General features: G+C 34.9%; 1 protein-coding gene and 1 long non-coding RNA gene across 3 annotated transcripts in view; both read left to right on the top strand.

The window, feature by feature from the left end:
• The window catches only part of CDH12 (cadherin 12), a 1,181,755-nt gene that overhangs the window by 430,912 nt on the left and 727,143 nt on the right, over positions 1-23,700 (top strand). The window lies entirely within an intron of this gene.
• LOC147350153 (uncharacterized) overlaps positions 1-23,700 on the top strand; it is a 35,511-nt gene that overhangs the window by 1,185 nt on the left and 10,626 nt on the right. The gene's annotated exons all lie outside the window — the stretch shown is intronic.

The following is a 23,700-nucleotide window of genomic DNA, read 5'->3' as shown; positions in this document are numbered from 1 at the left end:
TGCTATCTCTGTCTCAAACTTCTACACTGAAATCCATAAAATAACGTATGAATTTCTATAATTGACCTTTTCTTGTGTATCCTTTACAGCATTGTTCTCAATCTTTGGCTTTTGTTGAAATCATCTAGAATTTTTTTTAAAATTCAAAAACTAGGCCTTGATAGGCAGAATCTCTGAAGTCTAAAATAAAGGTTAATTCACATTTCCCTTCTGTACCACCCCCATGGAATGCAAGTTTTAATGAGATTGTAGGGAATTCATGGAATACATTATGTATTAACAACTGCATTTAGTTTACATTGAATATGCATTTAAGAATTTTTTAAAGTAGGATTTTCATTTTTTGCTTCATATTTTACTTCTATACTGATATCTCATATTCAAACTGTTAAATGTCTCACCTACTTTGGGTTGCACAATAATTTTAAATATCAAATATTCATGGATTAATGAAAACTGTAATAGCAAGACCAATGACTATAAGTTCACAGCAGTAAGCAAGTCTTCCAGATTAGTAAATCAAAATTTATTAGTGAAGGCAGAATTGAATTTTCTGTGAAATAAGATAGAAATCACTGGTGGATTTTAATATGAGAAATTCCATCATGTAATTTATATTTTAAATTATTTGACCAGCCAAGTAATATGGGGCAGAAATGGAGGCAAAATAAGTTAAGAAATTTTTTGCAATATTCCTAGTGCAAAATTATGTAATACTAAGAGAGACAGAAAAAATGGACACAGTAAGAATATGAGTTTAGAGTTGAGGGGTACTTCCCCAGTGGCCCAGGGAACCTTGCAATGTAGGGGACGTGGGTTTGGTGCTTGGTCAGGGAATTAAGATTCCACGTGCCACTGGGCATCTAAGCCTGAATTATACAGCTACTGAGCCCGCACATTCTAGACTCTGCATGACACAACTACTGAGCCTGTGTGTCGCAACTAGAGAGACTACTCAGTAATGAAATATCCTTCATGCCTCAGCTAAGAACAGATGCAGCAAATTAAAAAACAGCAACAACAACAACGCACTAGATTTGGAAAAATATGCTAAAATGAACAGATATGAAAGGTGAAAAAACACGCATAAATGTGTTCTCCTTAGATTTGGCTTCAGCAACTGGATAAAGAGAGGTTGTCTGTACCAAAAGAGGACTCTGAATGAGCAGACTTTAGAAGGAACTTAAATCCATATTTCTGTTTGGCCACAGTGATTTTTAGTTTTTACATATTTATTCATAAAAGGATATTAATATAAATCTGATACCTGATGTGTGATAAGAATATGCTACATATTTTGTTGCTACTAACTTGGGAGGTCACTTAGCTTAGAAAGAGGTAAGCAATTATGCAGGGTATTCTTGTAAAGTTATTATTCATTGACTTCAGTGAGCTTTGAAAGAGGTTATTATCATTTCCAAGAGATGTCATAGAAATGGTAATTGTGAAATACTTCCAACCATTTCTGTAATTAAAAAGGAAGTTGCTAAGGATGTTTTGTTCATTCTAATTTCAAGTAGTTAGCATTATAATTTCATTGTTTGGTAATCAGTGAGTTTTGTAGGTATTTAAAAAGTAGGTGTACGAAGTCACTGAGATTAACAATAGCATGACTCTCAATAAAATAAAATTGCAATATTGTCCATATTATTGAACTAAACAATGTGTTAGGATCTTCATGTAGCATTGATACCCTTCCATTACATCTCCATATTACTTATTGCTCATTCAAAGAAGCAGGTACATATAACTTTAATTAAAAAAAGTACTCTTCCTCTTTAGCCATTCTAGTAGTTTTCTTCATTAAGAGGATAAAATAGTATTGAGTGAAAAGTTAATTACAATGTTTCCAAATTGTGTCATTTGAATATAACAAATCACTTAATTTTCAAAGTTATTTTCTAATTATATTTCTTCTATTTCATTCAAAAGTAGAGTTGTTCAGACACACAGTAAGATCTTAAGAATTTGTAGAACCCTAAGAAAAATATTATTTTTGAAAAATGCTTCTTATCCAAGTGAAATTGATAGACACTCCCATTCGTACAGTTCATAGTATCTGAGACTTTCAAAGGAAAGACTTTGAACCCTTCCAAAATCTGCATACATCTTTTGTCAAGGGAGTTAATGAGGTGAGAAATGAAATGAGAAATGTGATGTGCTTCCTGCAAAGAGACATTCACATTGCATCCTAAACAAGGAGTTTCAGATTTCCTTAACCTGAAAGAGGTGCATAATTCCCCTCACTAATTATTGAAAATGGTTGTTTATTCTGTCAATGTTATTTGCTTCTTATCAAGTATTATATTGGTTTTTATAAGACAGGCAGTGACATTGAAAAGCTTCATCCCATGACAACAGAACCAAAAATTAATAAAACAATATATTCAAAAAAGCGTTATGCATTAGATGATCAACTGGAAATCTTTATTTTTTCTCTCCTTTTGTTCATTTTAAATTGTGCTTTTTTTTCTTCTTTCTTTCTTTTTTTTTTCTGTATGAAGGCGTTTGCAGTGATAAGAAATTTTGTCACTCTAACACAATTGTACTTAGTACTCAGTTGACATTTATTGAAAAAGTCAGCATAAAGCCTGTATGTATATACCATTATTTCAATTTTTACTGCCCAAGAGCAAAAGATATCCCAAATATTATTCATACTGGAAGAAATATTTTGAAAAAATGTAGGAAATATTTACTTTTCATCTAAGATCAAAATGTTTTCTTTTACCTTTATAAATATATTAAAATATTAATCTTCAAAACTTTCTCCTTCAAATGCTTTTATAATTTGAAACTTACTGCTGCTTTATTGTACTATATCTGGAACCATGCAGTTAAAAAGAGATTTAAAGTTATTGGATTAATAATTATTCAGGGTTTTAGCCAAAGGACTAAATCCCCTTGTTATTCCTCTAAATTATTTAAATTGCTTAAGTGTATCAGCATAATTTATCAGATAGTGACATTGCAATCTGTGCCTCTATATAACTTCTTGTCTGTTGAATGCCCTTTTGAGAAACTGAATCTTATTATAGTTATCTGGCTTGGAATGTGCCTGTTTTATTTATTTATTCTGGAGAGAGATAGAAAAAGGGTGAAGAAAATTGAACTTATTTAGTGGCATAATTTTTATGCATTGAGTAATGTAAAAATTTGAAGATATATTAAGGGAATTCATAAAACAAATATAATGCCTCATTTTTAAATTTTGTTTAAATGTTTATTGCTTATTTTTTTCATTTATAATGTTTCAATGTATATAATTTAATATTATTATTTAAAAAAACTTTATTTTAGAAAAGTCTAGCAAGTGCTAAACTTATCCCCCAGATATGTTTTTGTTTTTAATTGCTGTGTTTTATTGGTTTAGTTGTTTTCAAAAGTTAGAAAATATGAGAACCACTGAGAAGCTGACAGAGGTTTTCATTTGCTAGCCATTATTTACCTCCAAAGACCTGTGTAAGGATTAGTGAAACCAAAGTAGAAAAATAATTTGACAAAAGAGCAACTGCTCATTTATTGTTATATAGTTACTAACTAATAAATTTAGAATTGATCCCTACACATGTGGTTTCATCCAAGTATTTGTTTTTAATACAGAAGTAAAGAGTTGCCTTCCTGTGATACTATCTACACTGAATGAATACATCGGAGTTTTTTGTGTTAATCCCAGATTTGTAAATGACATACATTAGCCATGCATTAGGCTTATAAATACATTTATTTGTAATTCAGTAAGTCTTGGTGTCACTGAATGAGTGAAAAGGCTACTCTTTATGATTGTTCTTTAGATTTGTCTGTCAATATGTCTCTATTGATAAAAGTAAGCATTTTACTATACTGTGCTATATTATACTATAATAACTTGTCCAAAAATAATTAATTACAGAGAATTATGTAATCAAGTACATTTGAGGCCAATTGAGTACAGAAATAAAACAGATGTGAACACACGAGACACTTATGCAATCCTACTATAAGGAATTAGGAGCCTTATACAAGAAAAATATAATATTTTTCCTCATTGTTATGGTGTTTAGTAATATAAAGGAAAAAGCATTCCTATATATGTAAACAAGTACATGCTGAAAAGTATATTTAGTATTCTGACACAAAGAAATGTCTCCTGTATGTAAGTGTGTGATTAGTATTCTCGATAGAGAACACACTTATTATCATTAAGGAGAATGATAACACTTATCATTAAGGAAAACAGAATATAATCTCATGATAACTGTAAGAAATGGATATTGGCTATTTCAATTCATTGATTATATATATACACACACATCATCACATAGACCTAAAAAGTTCCATTATTAATACTTCTCATATTTCATGATTAAAACTACAAAATATAAAGAATCTGCCTGCAGTACAGGAGACCCAGATTTGATCCCTGGGTTAGGAAGACCCCCTGGGGAAGGGAAAGGCTACCCACTCCAGTATTCTTGCCTGCAGAATTCCTTAGACACTGGAGCCTGGAGGGCTATAGTCCATTGTTCACAAAGAGTTGGACATAACTGAGCAAATAACACTTTCACTTTTTATATAATGGATATATTGTGGATGCTGATAGAGTACAAAAGGTTTTGAAAAGTATACATTTTGAGGAAATGAGTCAATTCTCAGGATAATTATGACTATATTCAGTAAACCCAAGATGTCTGCTTTTTGTTTTGCTTACCTACATTCCATGCACAATAATTGATTTTAATGGGTTCCTTCTAAATGATGTGATCTGATGTGTCAGAATTTGAATATACCAGAAGGAAACCTTTCCACATCTTCATTTTTCATTTGCTTATAAGCATTCCATCCAAGGTATATGCAAATAAGCCAATGCAAAGGACTGGAAGAACTGTTAAAGTGAAGGCTATATAGTCTCATATTTGGTTACTTCAGTTCAGTTCAGTTGCTCAGTCATGTCCGATCCCTTGAGACCCTATGGACTGCAGCACGCCAGGCTTCCCTGTCCATCACCAACTCCCAGAGCCTCATGTCCAAACTCATGTCCATTGAGTCAGTGACGTCATCCAACCATCTCTTCCTTTGTCATCCCCATCTCCTCCTACTTTCAATCTTTCCTAGCATCAGAGTCTTTTCCAGTGAGTCAGTTCTTCGCATCTGCTGGCCAAAGTATCAGAGTTTCAGCCTCAGCATCAGTCCTTCCAATGAATATTCAGGACTGATTTCCTTTAGGATTGACTGGTTTGATTTCCTTGCTGTCCAAGGGACTCTCGAGAGTCTTCTCCAACACCACGGTTCAAAAGCTTCAATTCTTCAGTGCTTAGTTTTCTTTATAGTCCGACTCTAACATCCATATATAAGTAGTAGAAAAACCATAGCTTTGACTAGATGGATGTTTGTTGGCAAACTAATGTCTCCACTTTTTAATCTGTTGTCTAGGTTGGTCATAGCTTTTCTTCCAAGGAGCAAGCCTTTTAATTTCATGGCTGCAGTCACCATCTGCAGTGATTTTGGAGCCCCCAAAAATAAAGTCTCTCAATGTTTCCCCATCTATTTGTCATGAAGTGATGGCACTGGATGCCATGATCTTAGTTTTCTGAATACTGAGTTTTAAGCCAACTTTTTAACTCTCCTTTTTCACTTTCACCAAGATCCTCTTTAGTTCCTTTTTGCTTTCTGCCATGAGGGTGGTGTCATCTGCATATCTGAGGTTATTGATATTTCTCCTGGCAATCTTGATTCCAGCTTGTGCTTCATCCAGCCTGGCATTTTATATAATGTACTCTGTATACAAGTTAAAAATTAGGGTGACAATATACAGCCTTGATGTACTCCTTTCCCAATTTGGAACCAGTCTGTTGTTCCATGTCCAGTTCTAACTGTTTCTTCTTGACCTGTATACAGACTTCTCAGGAGGCGGATCACATGATCTGGTATTCCAATCTCTTGAAGAATTTTCCACAGTTTGCTTTTTCAATGATCCAACAGATGTTGGCAATTTGTTCTCTGGTTCCTCTGCCTTTTCTAAATCCAGCTTGAATATCTTGAAGTTCAAGGTTCACATACTATTGAAGCCTGACTTGGAGAATTTTGAGCATTACTTTGCTAGCATGTGAAGTGAGTGCAATTGTGCTCTCTGGTGGAAGTGTGGGTTGGCAGTGGTTTGCTGCAAAGGTCCAGGGCACTGAGTCAGTAGTGTGTCCACTGGACCTTTTGAAGGACATCACCACTATCTTCATTGTCTCCACCATACTTGGTCTCAGGAAACAAAGTACAATGGAAATGGTCAAACAGGAGATGGCAAGAGTTAATATTGACATTTTAGGTTTCAGTGAACTAAAATGTTACTTTGATTAAAGATAATATAAACCAAATATTCACATATTATTAAATAAGATTATTTAGACAGTATAGACAATTATGTTGCTAAGAAACTGGGTTTGATACCTTAGGAATACCTAAGGTATACTCGATACCTTACTCACTAGAAGTTGTAAAAGTCTCAAAGTGAGGTAGTCAGAGAGTTGGACTCAGAAAGCAAATTTTTGCAGGTGCTTCAGTTCATTTTGGGTCCACAAACCTTGAGAGAGAACCTTGCATGCTTTGGTAACTGATACGTGTCTCCTGAAATTCAAGGACACAATAGATGCATTGGACTTAAATTTAAGCAATTCAAAGGCTGAGAGTTCAGAGATGGTAGTTCTTCTATATAGAGAGTACATAGTATTTGCTTGAGTGGGAGTTGCCTGATTGTCCAGCATCTCTCAGAACAAGGAATGAGCGAATGTTCACCAGAGAACCTTGAGAGAGACGCACACACCCTCTATTACTTGAGGAAGGCAAGAGGAGATCAGTGCAAAGAAGCTAGGAGTGTACCGTAGCCTTTTAAGATATTAAAAGGCTTAAAAAGGATTTGTAGACGTATCTATGGAAAGACATATGTGTCTATGTAGAGGAATGTGGAGGTAAGATATCCATATGGTTTTAGTGCATAAGAAGACACTGAAGAGTTGACACAGTGCCACCTGAGGAAAAAATTCAAGCTTCAAAGAACATTCATGCCGATAGGGTACCAATTCTTTCCTAAAAAAAAATTATTGCAGTATAGTTGATCTATAATATTGTGTTAGTTTTAGGTATACAACAAAGTGAATCAGTTATATATATCTACTCTTTTTTTTTTTTTTTTCTATTCTCATATAAGCCATTACAGAGTATTTAGTAGAGTTCTCTCTGCTACACAGCAGGTTATTAGTTATATATTCTATGTATTACTGTGTATATGTCACACCCAAACTCCCGATTTATCCCTGTTTTGTAAACAAGTTCATTTGTACCTTTTTCTTTTGTACCATTTTTCATGAGTTTGAGTAAGCTCCAGGAGTTGGTGGTGGACAGGGACGCCTGGCATGCTGCAGTCCATGAGGTCAGAAAGAGGCAGACACAACTGAGCAACTGAACTGAACTTTACCTGTTTCTTTAGATTCCACATATAAGTGATATCATATGATATTTTTCTTTCTGTGTCTATCTCAGTTTGACAATCTCTAGGTCTATCCGTGTTGCTGCAAATGGCATTATTTTATTCTTTTTTATGGATAATATTCCATTGTATATATGTATCATATCTTGTTTATCCATTCCTTTGTTGATAGGCATTTAGGTTTCTTTCATGTCCTGTATGGACATCCCTGGTGGTTCAGATGGTACAGAATCTACCTACAGTGCAGGAGAACTGGGTTCAACCCCCCAGCTGGTAAGATCCCCTGAAGAAGAGAATAGCTACCTGCTCCAGTATTGTGGACTGGAGAATTCCTTGGACAGAGGAGCCTGGCAGGCTACAGTCCATGGGGTCTCAAAGAGTTGAACACAGCTGGGTGACTTTCCCTTTCACTTATGTCCTGTATAATATGGCAATTGTAAGTGTGCTTCAATAAACATTGGGGTGCATGTATCTTTTGGAATTAGGGTTCTCTCTGTGTTATATACACAGTAGTGGGATTGCTGTGTAATTTGGTAGCCATTATGGAGAACACTATAGAGCTTCCTTAAGATACTAAACACTGTGTTTCAATTCTGAATCCTTGAGACAATGTCAAAGCAGAGTTTTCCTGCCCTTCACTTATTGTTTCTTTTCCAACATTCATCCTCTTTCCATTTTTGGAGGTGGTTAGGAAATTTGGATGCAGAAGGGAAAAAACTTGTTTGTTTGTTTTTTTTTTCCCTTATGATTTGTTTCTTGTTTTCCAGGACTAGATATATTGATTACAAAAATAGGTTGAACTAAACCAAATTTTTTCTTGACTAAAGAAAGCAGAGGTTTTGATTATCTAACAATGACCAGAGGAGTCATTGTGACATGCCTTAGGATTCCCCAAAAAGGAAGGATGGAACTAATCCCACAAAACAGGCTTACTTGGGCAACACAGGTGGAGAATGGGAGGGCAGAAAGCTGTCTTCTAACGGTATTCTTTCTGTTTACCTTGTTCATCCTACTTTTTAAGGATCCAATCTCACTTTTACACTTATTTATTTGGAAATGTTAGTGGTTTATAGGGTTCATATCTATTCACTTCTTCAGATATTCTCAAGAGAGGATTCTGGGACAGTTCTTTGTGTTTCTCATCATTTGGTTATACTCTATGCTATATCTATGGAAACTTTAAAAAGTATTTGCAGCATGTGTCTGAAATTCTTTCCTTGTTTCTAATCCAAATACACATTTTTTACATTTAAAATATCTTTGTTATTCCATTTGTCTTCTTATAGTAACTGAAGTGTTTCTGACAACACATTTTCATTAAAAACAATATTTAATTATTTAGGATAACATAACTTCTAAATATTAAGTTTGAAAAATTCAGTCCAATCTTGAGAATATATTATACACAGTGTAAAACTAGTAAAATAATTTAATATGTAACTTTCTTCTTTTAAAATTATTTGTATATGTTATTTTACAAAAGAAAAAAATGTGATATATTGAAAACTAGAAAGATATTAACATCAGATTTTTTAATAAGTTTTTCATTTCTTACATTTTTATCAAAATGTCATTATAGTGTCTGCTCTTCAGTTTATATATTTTATTTCTGCTTATAATGGGACCTATTGCTAAATTGTCTTTTTCTTCTCTTAAAATTCTTTTCATATGGAAGGAAATAGCTGATAATATTATTTACCTTACAGTTACTTAAATCATTATCTGAAATACTCCTCAAATAAATTGGATTTCAGGAATGTATTTCTGCTTAAAAGTCTCAAAATAAACTGCTGATATAAACAACTAAAGTAAATGGGCCTTTGGAGCATTATTGTTTATTCCCGTTTCACCCAAGTCAGTTTCTTGACTTAAAGATTAAAAGCTCTTCTCAAATCAGGTAAAAATGTTTTCTAAAAGTTTACTGGAAAAATTATGGAAAACTCTGTGACCACATCAGCATTTTTGGTGGTTCTTTGCATCTTCAGGAAGAAAACAGGATGGCATGTTGTCTCTTTTCATATCATTCAGTCCCTTTAAGGAGGATATAGTTTTCATGGAAAACTGAAATTTCATAATGAAATTTCATAATGAAAGTGTAGTGTTTGTTGCTCAGTTGTGTCTGAATCTTTCCAACTTCATAGACTGTAGCATGCCAGGCTCCTCTGTCCCTAGAATTATCCAGGCAGGAATACTGGAATGGATTGCCATTCCCTTCGCCAGGGGATCTTCCTGACCCAAGGATAGAACCCAGGTCTCCTGCATTGCAGATATATTCTTTACTGTCTAAGTCACCAGGGAAATTATATTTAGCATGCATAATTACACAACTACAAACTGAAGCCAAAAGTGTTCTTGTGAACTTGGGTGGCCTCGACTTATGGCTTGAAGCAGAGTTTCAGTTTCTGGCCAGATATTGAGGTTGAGTCGTGGTGACTAGTGATCAGTGACAAGGCCCTGGCCCTTCAGCTTTGCAGAAAAAGAACCCCCACAAACACAGGAAGCAGTGGAGCAAGTAAAATATGTATTAGGAGGAAAAAGAGTACAGTATGTGTGGATAGACACAAGAGCAGACACAAGATAGACGCAAGAGGAAGAATCCCTGAGACATAATTTTGTGGCAGTTTAAGTCAACTATGAGGCATTACTTCCAGGTTTCCTTTGATCAATCACTTTGACTTCCCTGGTAGAGTCTGTATTTGGTGTATCCAGGATCCTCTCATGTGTGCCTGAATCTCTTAACCAAGATGGATTCTACAGAAGAGGCCTGTGGGTAGGGGTATCAGTTGACATCACTCCCCTTTTGACCTCCAAGGAACCTTTCTGCTCATGTGCAGTTGGGGAGGTCTCCTGACTTTGAGAATGAAAAGTATATGGCCTCTTATCTTTGATCTTGGCAGGGCCCAGCCTCCTCCCTTGCTTATCCAACCATTCTTGTCTTGGGATTTTGGTCCATAGGTGAAAGATTTCCACTTGCTTTGCCCTACAGGACCAGCTGAGGAGGGCCTGACAACCCACTCCAATATTCTTGTCTGGAGAATCCCATGGACAGAGGAGCCTGGAGGGCTATATATTCCACAGAGTTGCAAAGAGTTGGACATGAATAAAGCAACATAGCATGCATGCATACACACACACACACATAAACACACACACACACACACAAACACAAGGGGCCTATCTACCTTCTGCCTCACCTGAAATACTTTTTCCCTATGAAAACTAATGTTTTTGAACATGGAAGCAGCAAAATAGATATAAACTATATGACCATTATATTCCAAAATGTGTATATTCACAGCAAATAACTACCTAGAAATCATATTTGTGTTTCAGTGGCATTTCAAAATGAACTAAATTTAGGATAAAGTTACAGAGTCACATTATTTATTGCATTTTTTTTTCATTTTATGAGTTGTATGATTTTAATTGGTTATTTTAATTAAAAATCTCTTGTCCATTTTAATCTCTTAGAGCTCTTAGTTTGCTTTGAAAACTAACAGCATTTCCATCACTGTTCTAAATTTTCCTGAAATACTCAAAACTTATAGCTTCTTTTTATATACTTTTTCCTGGTTTGCATTGAAAACACACAAACACAGATACATGTGCATGTATGCATGTATGCAAAAAAGTGAAAGTGTTAGTTGCTCAGTCATGTCTGACTCTTTGCGACCCTGTGGACTGTAGCCTACCAGGTTCCCCTGTCCATAGGATTTTCCAGGCAAGAATACTAGAGTCGGAAGTCATTCTCTTCTCCAGGGGATCTTACTGACCCATGAATTAAACTCAGGTCTCCTGAATTTCGGGCAGATCCTTTACTGTCTGAGCACCAGGGAAGCCAGGGTTCCCTGGTGCTCAGACAATGTGTGTATGTGTGTATATATATACACACACACACACACACACACACACATATCTTTATGTGTGTGTTTCTCTGTGTGTATATATATTGTAAGAAAAAGTTAGTTCATTATTTAAGAAAACTGAAACTCTTTAGAACCAAAAACAGACTTGGAATATATTCATTTTAAATCTTTCAGCTTATAGTTAAATTTCAACTTAACTTTCATTAGTTTGGTGGCATTTTTTTCTAGTAACCATTGATTGATGCATCATGATGCAATGATTATAATTTTGATTTATTCCAATGTATTTGTAACATTGATTATGATAATTTGAGAATATATTTTAAATCAAATGCAAACTTGATGTCAAAATCACTTTCTATTTTCTGGTCTATGCTATGAAAATTAAATGAGTTAATAAAACACCAGGACTGCTTTAAAATTCTTACATTCACAATATACCATTTATTTGACAACTATCATCTGAGACTTTTTAAGCATTAACTCTTACTTATGATCAGTATGCTACTTTTTTGTTGTGTGATAGTTTTAGAATTTAACAAGTCACTCTGTTCTCCATTTACACATGACATCTCAGTACTTAAACAATTAGTTATCAATTACCAGCGCTGCTTTGAAATTCTCTAAAAGGTGATTCATAAATATGTGGTCTAGTGAAATGTTAGTGTTGGTGGGTTAGTCTGAGTAGAAAGTCTATGAATAGAAGAAAATCATAAGGAAATCATTTGAAATTGATTAATACATATATATATATATATATATATATATATATCATCTAGACTTCTGTTTCAAAGTAGCAGTTTGCACTCATAGATATTTCCTATCACTGAAGGTTTCCATTAAATCTACTTTTGAGCACTGCTTCAAGAGTGAAGGGATCCAGATAAATAATGTTCTGCTCACATGAAAATAAGTTTAATTTGACTATGCAATGCTTGTGCTATTACTGGACTCTGAAGAGAAAGCATTCCAGATACTATCTCATCTACACAATGTGGATAAATGCATTGTTTGGGGGGCTTTTTTTTTAAATATAATTAACTTAAAATGATGAGATTATTGACTTAATTGTGTCATTATATACCCAAGTTTGGAACCCGGAGTATTCTTTCAACTTTATATTCTCTTCACCCACTTCCAGACTTCCAGTAAATCAAAGATAATCTTTGATAAAACTCCAGGCTCCATGTCCACTGTCAAACCTTCTGATTTACTATTTGCTGTGGATCACTCTCGGAGAGGGCAATGGCAACCCACTCCAGTACTCTTGCCTGGAAAATCCCATGGACGGAGGAGCCTGGTAGGCTGCAGTCCATGGGGTCTCGAAGAGTCGGGCACGACAGAGCAACTTCACTTACCCTTTTCACTTTCATGCATTGGAGAAGGAAATGGCAACCCACTCCAGTGTTCTTGCCTGGAGAATCCCAGGGATGGGGGAGCCTGGTAGGCTGCCGTCTATGGGGTCGCACAGAGTCGGACATGACTGAAGCGACTTAGCAGCAGCAGTGGATCATCCTCAGAGTCCCCCTCCTAGTGAGTGGCCGCAAATGGCATGTAGTCTTTGTACTGAGTCACCTCAAGAATAGCACAGCAATATGAACAAAGTAAAAAGCCTGAAGATCACAGAAGGTATCTAGTGTCACAATGAGACTTAAATACAGGACTCTAAAACCTCAGTCAGATGGTACTAATATTGCCCGTGGTCAGTCACTCAGTCATGTCTGATTCTTTGAGGCTCCATGGACTGTAGTCCGCCAGGTTCCTCTGTCTATGGGATTTCCTAGGCAAGAATACTGGAGTGGGAACCATTCCCTACTCCAAGGAATCTTCCAGACCCAGGGATTGAATCCACTTCACTTGTGTCCCTGTATCGGCAGGTGGATTCTTTTCCACCAGTGCCACTGGGAAGAACCTAATATTGCCTATTAACATGCAAAAACATAAAAGGAAAAGACAGCAAAAATAGAGGGTATCAAAGTGGGAAAATGCATGAAAAGAAGGAAGTCAGCAAGAGCAGTGTTAAAAGTTATTAATATTATGAATTATTGCTGTCCCTTTCTTTCATGCACCTGTATTCTCTACTCAGTCTTTTATACCTTAATGAATGAAAATAGTTTAATCATGAGTAACTTACTATGAGAATAATTAAGTGATATTTTAAATATAGCCATTCAGTCTGTCACTGAGTATCATTAAAAAAAGATAGCTACTCTTGTTATTTTTAGACTTCCTGGGAAAAAGAACTCTTACATTTCCTTTTTCTACAGCCATAAACTAAGCATTTAAAATTTTATCACTGACAACTATAAATAAAAATATTTTTATATTCAATAGTACAGTCATTCTCAAACTCATGCTAATTGAAATTTCAGTTCCATTCTCAAAAAATGTGCACAATGAGATGTTGGCACTACTTAATTGTTTAAAGCAATAATTCATCATCCCTTTTTGGGGGGAATTGAGTTGCTTTTTTCAACTGTATAATTACTTTGGTACAAGAAATTTTAATAAGGATGTATTTTTAAACCAAAATTATACTTGAAAGCATGGGAAACATAATTTGAGTTTGAAATCAGTTTGGAAGCCAGAAGAAAATTGTTCTCATCCTCTGAAAGGAATTCACAGGAAAAATATAAAGTCTGCATTGCAGGCAGACTGTTTACCATCTGAGCCACCAAGGAAGCCCTAAAGAAACTGTGAGTATCATAGTTAACATGGACACTATCTATTCCAGAATCTTGCATTCAGTTCAGTTCAGTTCAGTTCAGTCTCTCAGTCATGTCCTACTCTTCGCAACCTCATGAATCGCAGCATGCCAGGCCTCCCTTTCCATCACCAGCTCCTGGAGTTTACCCAAACTCATGTCCATCGAGTCGGTGATGCCATCCAGCCATCTCATCCTCTGTCATCCCCTTCTCCTCCTGCCCCGAATCCCTCCCAGCATCAGGGTCTTTTCTAATGAGTCAACTCTTTGTATGAGGTGGCCAAAGTATTGGAGTTTTAGCTTCAGCATCATCAGCCAGTAAAACTGGATCCAAAAAACTTCATCTTGCACAACAATTCATACTTTGAGTTTCTCATTTACTAGCAATAGTTTCTACCTCTATATCTTTTTTTTTTTTTTTTGCTATTAGAACAATCTGAAATAATGTATATGAACAAAATTATTTTAAATTACCTTTCTGTTTCAGGCCACATATATTGTAGTTTGATGGCATACCATTCTATATATCCTCCAGCAATTCCCAATATACTAATCTATTTTTAAGAACCTAGTCTTATATTATAAAGGTGAAAATCAGGAATATAGAAGTTCCTTCTCTCTCTAATGATTTTAACTTCTTAGCAGAGTTGATGTTCATCAATTTTGCAATAATGAACACAGTATTAATAATTATTATTTTGCTAGTATCTCAATATGACAGTTATAAGTGTAAATGTGTATAAGAAAAGGATGCAAGAAATTGTCTTCAGAGAGCTTCCTACACATGTTCATTAATAAGCAGAATCTTCAGGCTCCCTAAACACCCAGATTACATTACCTAATTCAGATTACATTTAGGAACCTAAAAAAGTCTGTAGTAAACCAAACTATTTTTTCATGGGGATTTTAATATGCTGCTCACCACCCCTAATGCTTTTGGAAAATATCTACTTTCTCACATGCTTATTTGATGTGTGCAAATGGTAATAACCCAAGATTTTCTGAGTATTTATTTTCTGAACAGGAGAATTTCTAGGAACACCAATGTGTAAACAGGATCAGGATTTAGGTCTCCCTAAAGATACATTTTTGAATGATGCCTTTGTATTTTGAAAAATAAAATGTCTATATTGCATCCATTGAGCTCAGCAGTTTTCAACTTTGAAATATTAAAAATATATTGCCAATTCGGTAACATTGAAATTGGTACAATTGATTGTTCATTGTTTTCTCACCCTCTGTTATTCCCTAAATGAATTAACTGAACATCTACACATTAAACCATTTTTACATTAAACAATTAGTAATGCTATGTAATGATTTAGAATGTCATAAACATTTTCTTAATACAACATTGTAAAACAACTGTACTCCAATAAAATCAATGTTAGAAAACTTATAAGTATATTTTCAAAAGATCAGCGTGATCATTGCTTATGTAAGAGAACTGACCACCTCATTTAAAATATGCAAATGAATTCCATAAACATTGAAAAAAGTTAAAGCAACAGAAATGAATTTTAAGATATTTTATTAAAATGTAGACAATAATATTTTCCTGTTATTTTTATTTTTTTGCCAATAGGAGTCAGTTTTTATTTCTGCATAATATGCCTTGCTACTCTCCTAATGTCCTTGTCTTTTACTCTACCAATTTTAATAATTGTAATAACCAGATAATGAGGTCAATTTATATGTCTTACATTAATATTGAGGTCATAATGCATTTCTTTATTCTTTCTCTTTATTTGGCTTATCCGTGCTGATCAAATTAAACTGACCCTCATTTTACATTGTTCTTTGTAGAAATAAGCGGTGTCAAATTATCTGTCTTAATTAAATTTCTCCTATCAAAATGAAACTAATTTCTTACTGTCTGTCATCAGCAAAAATAAGTCAGAGGCTCATTGTTATTTTCACAGTACCATTTTACAATATTTTAACTTGTTTATTAAAACTATTCAAGTTTATGTTTCAAGCTGAATTTTGGATTTTTTGTGCTTTTTTAAAGTAATAACTCCATTGAGAAATAAAGACTCCAATAAAGACATAGTACTGCAGTAGATATAATTAACATTTAAATTCTGCAAGAGAATTCATCACTTTTTTGACAGAGTAAACTAAGAGAAATGATGTCCAGCAGAATTTTCTGCCAAGATGGGAAAATTTGTCTGCACTCTCCAGGGTACTATCCATTGGTCATGTAAGATACTTAACATTTGAAATGTGGCTAGTTTGAATAAGTCCCTAAACTTTAATTTGTATTTAACTAATTTAAATTCAAACAGACAGAAGTGCCTTTTGGCTACCAAACTGAAAAAGTGTAAAGACTAAAAGAAAGAATTATGAGCTGTGTTTTAGATCTGGATTGTTTAAGCTTGTTCCTTTTTAACTGGTTCTATTGTAGATAGTCACGTCACTTCTCTGAGCATCAGTCTTCATCCAGTCAATAATAGTTTCTTTTTGAGCATCCATCAAATCCTGCAACCTGTGTTAAGTCCTATAGCTACAAAGATTATTACATCAGAATTGATACCTCCTCCCATTCTGTAGGGAAAAAAAATGTGATGCTAATGATGTCATAATAAATTGCTTAATTAAAATTGTGATGGGGCTCTGGAAGTAAAGTAAAAAATTAAATGAAATTATATGAGACAGGAGACTTGACCAGGCCTGATGGGTCTGGAAAACTTCCAGAAGTAAGTGATTGTTGTACTTTTAGCTGAAAATAAGTGCTAAGAGATTTCTAGGTGAAGAAAAATACAACTAATTTGTCATGTATTCTACTAGTTGCTAAAGATTCAAAGAGATTTCATTGCCCTTAAAAATTTATGGAGTAGCAAACAAATGATCTAAGTATGGAGCTTTCATCAATCCCAAACAACTGTTCCATTAAAAAACTTTATGACAAAAAGCATGATTTTTATGTCCCAATATATTTGGAAATGATAGATTTGACCAAGATAAATTTCTGTGTGCTAGAACTTATTGGAACCTTGGGTATATTTAAGGTAAAATGTATTGGCACCTTGGTTATACTGGAATCTTGGGTATAACAAGTCTTGGAAAACATCTAAACTAAGAATACTTTTCCTAAACTTTTGTAATCATAGAAATTTTTGTCTTTGTCTTTTTCTTTGCTTCTTCTCCTCCTTCTCCTGCCTTTTCTCTTCTTCCACTCCCTCCTGATCATTTCCCTAACCCCTTCTTCTTCTCCTATTTCTGTGGGGATTCTTAGTAACATGACTTCCATCAAAGATTCCTCTGACTATAACTTAGAAATCCCAGTTATATTTCAGGTACCTCTATCATAAAGTTCTATCACACTAAAGTTCATCACATTAAAGTTCTAATTTAGTTTGATATTATTTTATTTGCTTTTCTGTTTTTAAATTGCTGGCTCATCAATAGTCTACTTTGAATCTGTTTTATATTATTTTCATTATATAATTATTTCCTCAGTAAATGATCTTAGTTGTGCCGTGCTGTGCTTAGTCACTCAGTTGTGTCCAACTCTTTGCGAGCCTATGGACTACAGCCCACCAGGCTCCTCTGTCTATGGATAGTCTCCAGGCAAGAACACTGGAGTGGGTTGCCATGCCTTCCTCCAGGGGATCGTCCCAAACCAGAGATCAGACCAGGTCTCCCACATTGCAGGTGGATTCGTTACTGGCTGCGTCACAAGGGAAACTCAACCTTAACTGATATATGGTTAAATAAAGAGCAGAGAGCATCTTGTTAGATAGTGCTCCTGGTAGGTTTCTTAGGAAGTTTTGCATCCCTAACAATTTACTTTCCTTCTGCAATATTTTCAACATTTTGCCAAAGGCAGATTTTCCAATCTATCATTGGTCATTTCATCCATCCACCCTGGACTGAGAATGGAGGCGAAGAACCTTGTCATATTTTGGTGATTCTTAGCCTTGCTCCATTTCTTTTTCCTGTGAGGTGTTCTTGTACCATTTAGTGTAAAAGTTAGATGCAGGCAACTACAATGCCACTACTACTTAGGCTAAACATGACTTCTTTATGGTCTGTTGCTTTAAAAAAGCCTATTTAGGGAATATTACAAGCTGCATTATTAACCATTATTATTCACTAGATCTTATGCTAAGTACTTTCAGCACTATCTCATTTAATTTTTATAATACCACACCCCCCCAAAAAAAAATAGACTGCCTTGAGGAAACTGGCATTTAGAAGAATGAAGTCTTCCCAAGTGCTGTGTTTTGTCTACAACATCGAAAAAACAAAAAAATTGGGTAATCACCACATTACTTAACTGTGACCTTGCTTTTTAATTGAGGTAAAATTGATGTATAAAATTGCATTAGTTTCAGCTATACAATGTAATGGTTCAATATATATGTGTATATATATGTTTGTGTGTGTGTGTAGATGTATATATAGTGAAATAATCACAATAAATCTAGTTAACATCTATACCATTTTATTAAAATGTATTATGACTTGAGGGGTAAAACTTGATGAAATGTGTACTTCTATGGTGGCTCAGTGATAAACTGCCTGCCAATTCAGGAGATGCTAGAGATCTGGAGACTTCAGTATTCTTGCCTGGAGTACCCCCATTAACAGAGGAGCCTGGCACACTGAAGTCCATGGGATCACAAAGAGTTGGACACGATTTAGTGACTGAGCACGCAAGGCCACTCAATCAGACTAGACTTTGTGCCTTCACTGAAATATTATTTTCCATTAAATAATATTATAATCAATGATAACTTTAAAATTATTGAGAAAATATGTTTTGTTCACAAAGTCCTGGTATTTGTCAATAGATTGACTTGAGTACATCAATTATCATATTATCTTTGTTGTGCTAAACCTATCTAGATGAAATTTGCTTCAAACTTTTTTGAAAATGTTGTGTTTTTAATTTATGCAGACATTAATTGAAATAGGTTTTGTATTTGATTTATAAGATTAAGAGATCATTGTAACATTTGGAGAGAGAAGGATTTATGTCAAATATTTACTGGATAGAAAATATTCCCTTTCTAGAGATTTAATAACAGAAGTTTTTTTTTGTTATGATGAGCAACTGGTATAATTAAGATTCAAGCTCTCCAGCTGGTCACTGTTTGTTCTCTCTTAGATATTAAAAAGATAAAATCAATTTTAAGGAAATTATAATTAAAGGGTATAACTGACATTGATTTTTACATTGAATTAAAGATTAAATTTCCTATTTTTTGAGATTTTAAAAAAGTATACTATGTACTTAACACATATTCCTACTTACAGTTTTAGTTGTATATTCAAATACAATGCTTGAGAGGACTCTGCACCATCTTGGTTGTGATTAGAAGAATAATCATTATCTGCACTTGGCCTAAATTATATGTGTACAATCTATGATACTGTGCTGCTAATATGATGAATGGATGCAAGGCACATGAGAGGGAGGCTTAAGATGTTGATAATTGTCCTATTTAACTGAGGAAAAATAGAGGTAAAAGACTGTTTTGGGATTAAGATGATGAGGCTTATTTTGTCGCTGTTTTAATGTTCCCAAATGGGAAATGCCTAGTAAATCAATGAAGTAGGGATGGTGGTAGTACAAGTAGTGGTAGTGAATGCTCAGTCATGTCTGACTCATTGTGACTCATGGGCAATTTCCTCTGTCCATGGCATTTCCCATGCACAGGTTCTAGATTGGGTTGCCATTTCCTACTCTGGGCAATCTTCCTGACCCAGAGACCTAAGTTGTGTCTTTTGTATTAGCAGGCAAATTCTTTGTCACTGAGCCACCAGGGAAACTCTTTAAATCTAAGTCAATTTCAGTCATGAAAGAAAATTGACATGTAGGAGGCAATTTGAGTATTTGGTCACATATTAGATGTCAGATAAAAGTGTGTACTTGGAGAAAATATTTGACTTTGAGTTTTTATCTTCTCTCTATTCATTGTTCCAAATTCTACCTACTCTATCTGTTTTTCAGTATGAGCATTAACCTTCCATGCAGGTTACATATCTGGATAGCTCTATAAATATTTGTGCAGTTATTTCTGATGCATCTCTAATTCTTTAGTCTTTTTGAAAGCTTATCATATAAAAGGTGATGTACTGGCTCTGGACATACATATATCTGTGAGAAATGATTTGTGATTGAAAAGTCTCAGAGAATTTATAGATTGCATAGTCTAGTCGGGGAAACAATTTCCTTTACAAGAGAGCAGGGCTGTATATTATTTAAAGTATTAGTGGTGAAGTCATGTCTGACCCTTTGCAACCCCATGGACTGTAGCCCACCAGGCCCCTTTGTCCATGGAATTCCGCAGGCAAGAATACTGGAGTGGGTTACCATTCCCTTCTCCAGAGGATCTTCCTGACTCAGGGATCAAACCCAGCTCTCTTCATTGCGGGCAGATTCTTTACTGTCTGAGCCAATATAGAAGACTGTATTCTGGTTTCTGAGTTTTAATCCTCATTCTGCAACTCTGTAGGGGAGGAAAACATTTTTCCCTTTTAGGTTTTTTAGGTGCCCTAATAACTAAATTGACATAAGACAGATTTATGGGAGAAAAGCAATTTTAATTTTGTAGGCAGGAGAGTCCACAAAGATATGAGAGGCATGGAGGTGGAGCAAAAAGAACTCTCATCACTGCTGCTGAGAATGAGAAATGGTTCAGCTGCTTTGGAAAGCAGTTTGGAAGTTTCTTACAAAACTAAAAGACTCGTGTCATATGACACAGCAGGGAAGTTCTTTGGTATTTGCTCAAAAAAAAAAACAAAAACAAAAACAAAAAAACCCCTAAACTAGGGACTTCCCTGGCAGTCCAGGGGTTAAGACTCCAGGTTTCCAATGTACAGGGTGTGGGTATTTCTCGTTAGGGGAGCTAAGATGCCACGTGCTGTGTGGTGTGGCCAAAACTAAAAAAGATAACTTATGTCCTCTCAGAAATCTGCACAGAGACATTTATATTAACTGAATTCATAACTGCCCAAACTTGGAAGCAACCAGTATATTCTGTAGGTGAAAGGATACACAAACTATAGTTATTTCCAGGCAGCACAATATTATTCAGTACTAAAAAAAAAAATAAGCTATGAATTCATAAAAAGACCTGAAAGAAATTTAGAATTATATTAATAAGTGAATTAAGCCAATCTGAAAGTCTGTATATACCATATGATTCCAGCTATATGACATTCTAGAAAAGGCAAAATTATGGAGACTGTATTAACTATGATTGTAAGACCACTGCAAACATATAGGCATAGGAATCTTTCTTAGTTTAGTATGTTCTTATTAATATAAATAAGCTGTACTGTGATGTGACTAGTAAATGTGTGTGTGTATATATATATATATATATATATATATTGGCTGTCTTTTACATAAAATAAAATCAACAACCTACTACAAAGAAACCTCAAAAGAATGTTTAACCTGCAGGAGATTGAAAGTGAGCTACTTGCCAAGAAAAAATAGCATCTAAATTTAGCTTCTTGGTAGGCAGGAAACACAAAACCAAATCATTGCGAGCTGTCCCATTACATACAATGGTAAACAATTCCATTTGCCAATATTTCTGCTGTGTGATTGCCTCTTATTCCAGGTGTAGTTTCTCAATTGCTTAGTAACAATTTGTTTCAGTATACCTATTCAGAAGTAACATATGCTGTAAAAGGTAGGACAGATACAGTCTTGAAGGTGATTTTCCATAACTGCAGGACTCAGTGAGAAAGAAAAAATGAGAAGAAATATGAAAAATGCTAAGTAAATAAAACCAGACTTTTAAAAATTCCCATGAATTTGCTATCTCAGTTTGCTAGCTATTCAGATGAATATTAATTCTTCTTCATTTTCCAAATGACTTTTCTAAATCTTCATATCTATATGCAATGATAAATTTATTTTCTCTTTATTCTTCTATCTGCACAAGATAGCCACCAGTATCCTGTTTCTCTGTACCTGTTTCAGAGATGTATCATGGAAAATTCTTTCATCTGTCTGCCATAAACCACGAGATGCAAGTGGTCCTCAGGTGGTTTGAGTGATCCCTATTATTACTGGGAGGACTATTAGTTTGAACACCTGAAATAACTAGAGTGTCTGAGTATGGAAGGGATACATTGGCAGTCAGTAGATTACTTCTAACGAATTAATTTAGCAGAAGATCACTCCCCCACTACAACTGCATGTATTGAAGGTATTTCCATCAGTAGTAAAAGAGGTTCAGGTATATATAAAAGGCAAATGGAAAAGTAGTCAGTCTTGATCATGATAAATGGTAGGTACTGTAATTGGTATATTACACTGAGATAATTGTGGAGGTATATTTGCATTGAGGTTTTATTAGTCTCCTTCAGACTTTATTACCTTATTATCTGGCTATCAATATTAATTGGGTACTCTTCATTGCTCATTCAAAGATTCTATGACTTTGAACAGTCCAATTAACTTTAGAGACTGATTGTTTTGATGTTACAAATACAACCTACTGACTTGCACATTTTAATAAAAGCTTTGTATAGATGTTGCAAAAACCACAAAATTCGATAGATTCCAATATGGATAACTTAGCATGAAACATACCTACTTCAAAAAAAGAGTAATCTCTATGGAAATATTTTTGTTACATTGATCCAAAAATTCATATTTAGTTTATAGACATAAAATAAGCATCATAGAATGATGTGCAAATGAGTGATAGTTAAGAATTTTATTTAAAAAAAAATGCTTTCCTTGGAGGGTGAGTTGAAAGTAGTTAAAAGAAGATGGGATATTGAATAACAGAAAGATTTGGGGCTAAATAAGAGGTAACTTAGTAGCTTCAGAGATTCTAAAGATATTTTATGTGAAGATTGGTGAGATGTTGGTCTATTCCTTTTATTGCTTAGTTATTTTAATTTATTTATTTATGGTTGCACCAGGTCTTTGTTGGGCTTCTCAAGTGGCACTTATAGTAAAGAATTTGCCTGCCAATGTAGGAGATGAAAGATGTGGGTTTGATCTCTGGGTTGGGAAGATTCCCCTAGAGAAGGAAATGGCAACCCACTCCAGTGTTCTTGCCTGGAGAATTCCATGGACAGAGGAGCCTGGTGGGCTGCAGTCCGTGGGTTACACAGATTGGACAGGACTGAGCCTGCACACTCACATATACTAGGTCGTTGTTGCTGCACATGGGCTTTCTCCAGTTGCAGCAAGTGCTGGCCACTCTCTAGCTGTGGTGTACAGGCTTCTCACTGCAGCAGCTTTTCTTGTTGCTGAACACAGGCTCTAGAGCACAGGCTCAAAAGCTGCAGTGCATGGGCATTGTTACCCTGTGGCATGTAGAATCTTCCTGGAACAGGGATTGAACCCATGTCCCCTGCATTGGCAGGCAGGTTGACTCTCAACCACTCGACTATTAGGGAAGTCCTGATCTATTCTTAATTGAGTCTCAGTCAAGATGTATCATGTAAAAAAGGTGTAAAGTTGAAAAGAGCATTCTGAAGTCTTGAAGAACATGTGATTTTGTTTTGTGGTGTTGGCGTTGGGATTAACAACATATTCCAAAATAAATGTTATTCTCTCAGTTTTGTAAGTAGATATACTGAAAGAGTAAAGAAAACTGATTTAATATCCAGACAGACTAGCCATCTGCCTGCATCAGATTTCCAAGTTTTCCACTTTTCTTTGCCTTGTTGTTTTCATCTGCTCATGT

This window comes from Bos grunniens, chromosome 20 (genome assembly GCF_055505025.1).
Source record: "Bos grunniens cultivar Pamir isolate PY7600 chromosome 20, Bosgru_T2T1.0, whole genome shotgun sequence".
Taxonomy (NCBI): Eukaryota; Metazoa; Chordata; class Mammalia; order Artiodactyla; family Bovidae; genus Bos; species Bos grunniens.
The sequence above is the reverse complement of the archived record's forward strand: the minus strand, read 5'-3'. Positions and strand labels throughout refer to the sequence as shown.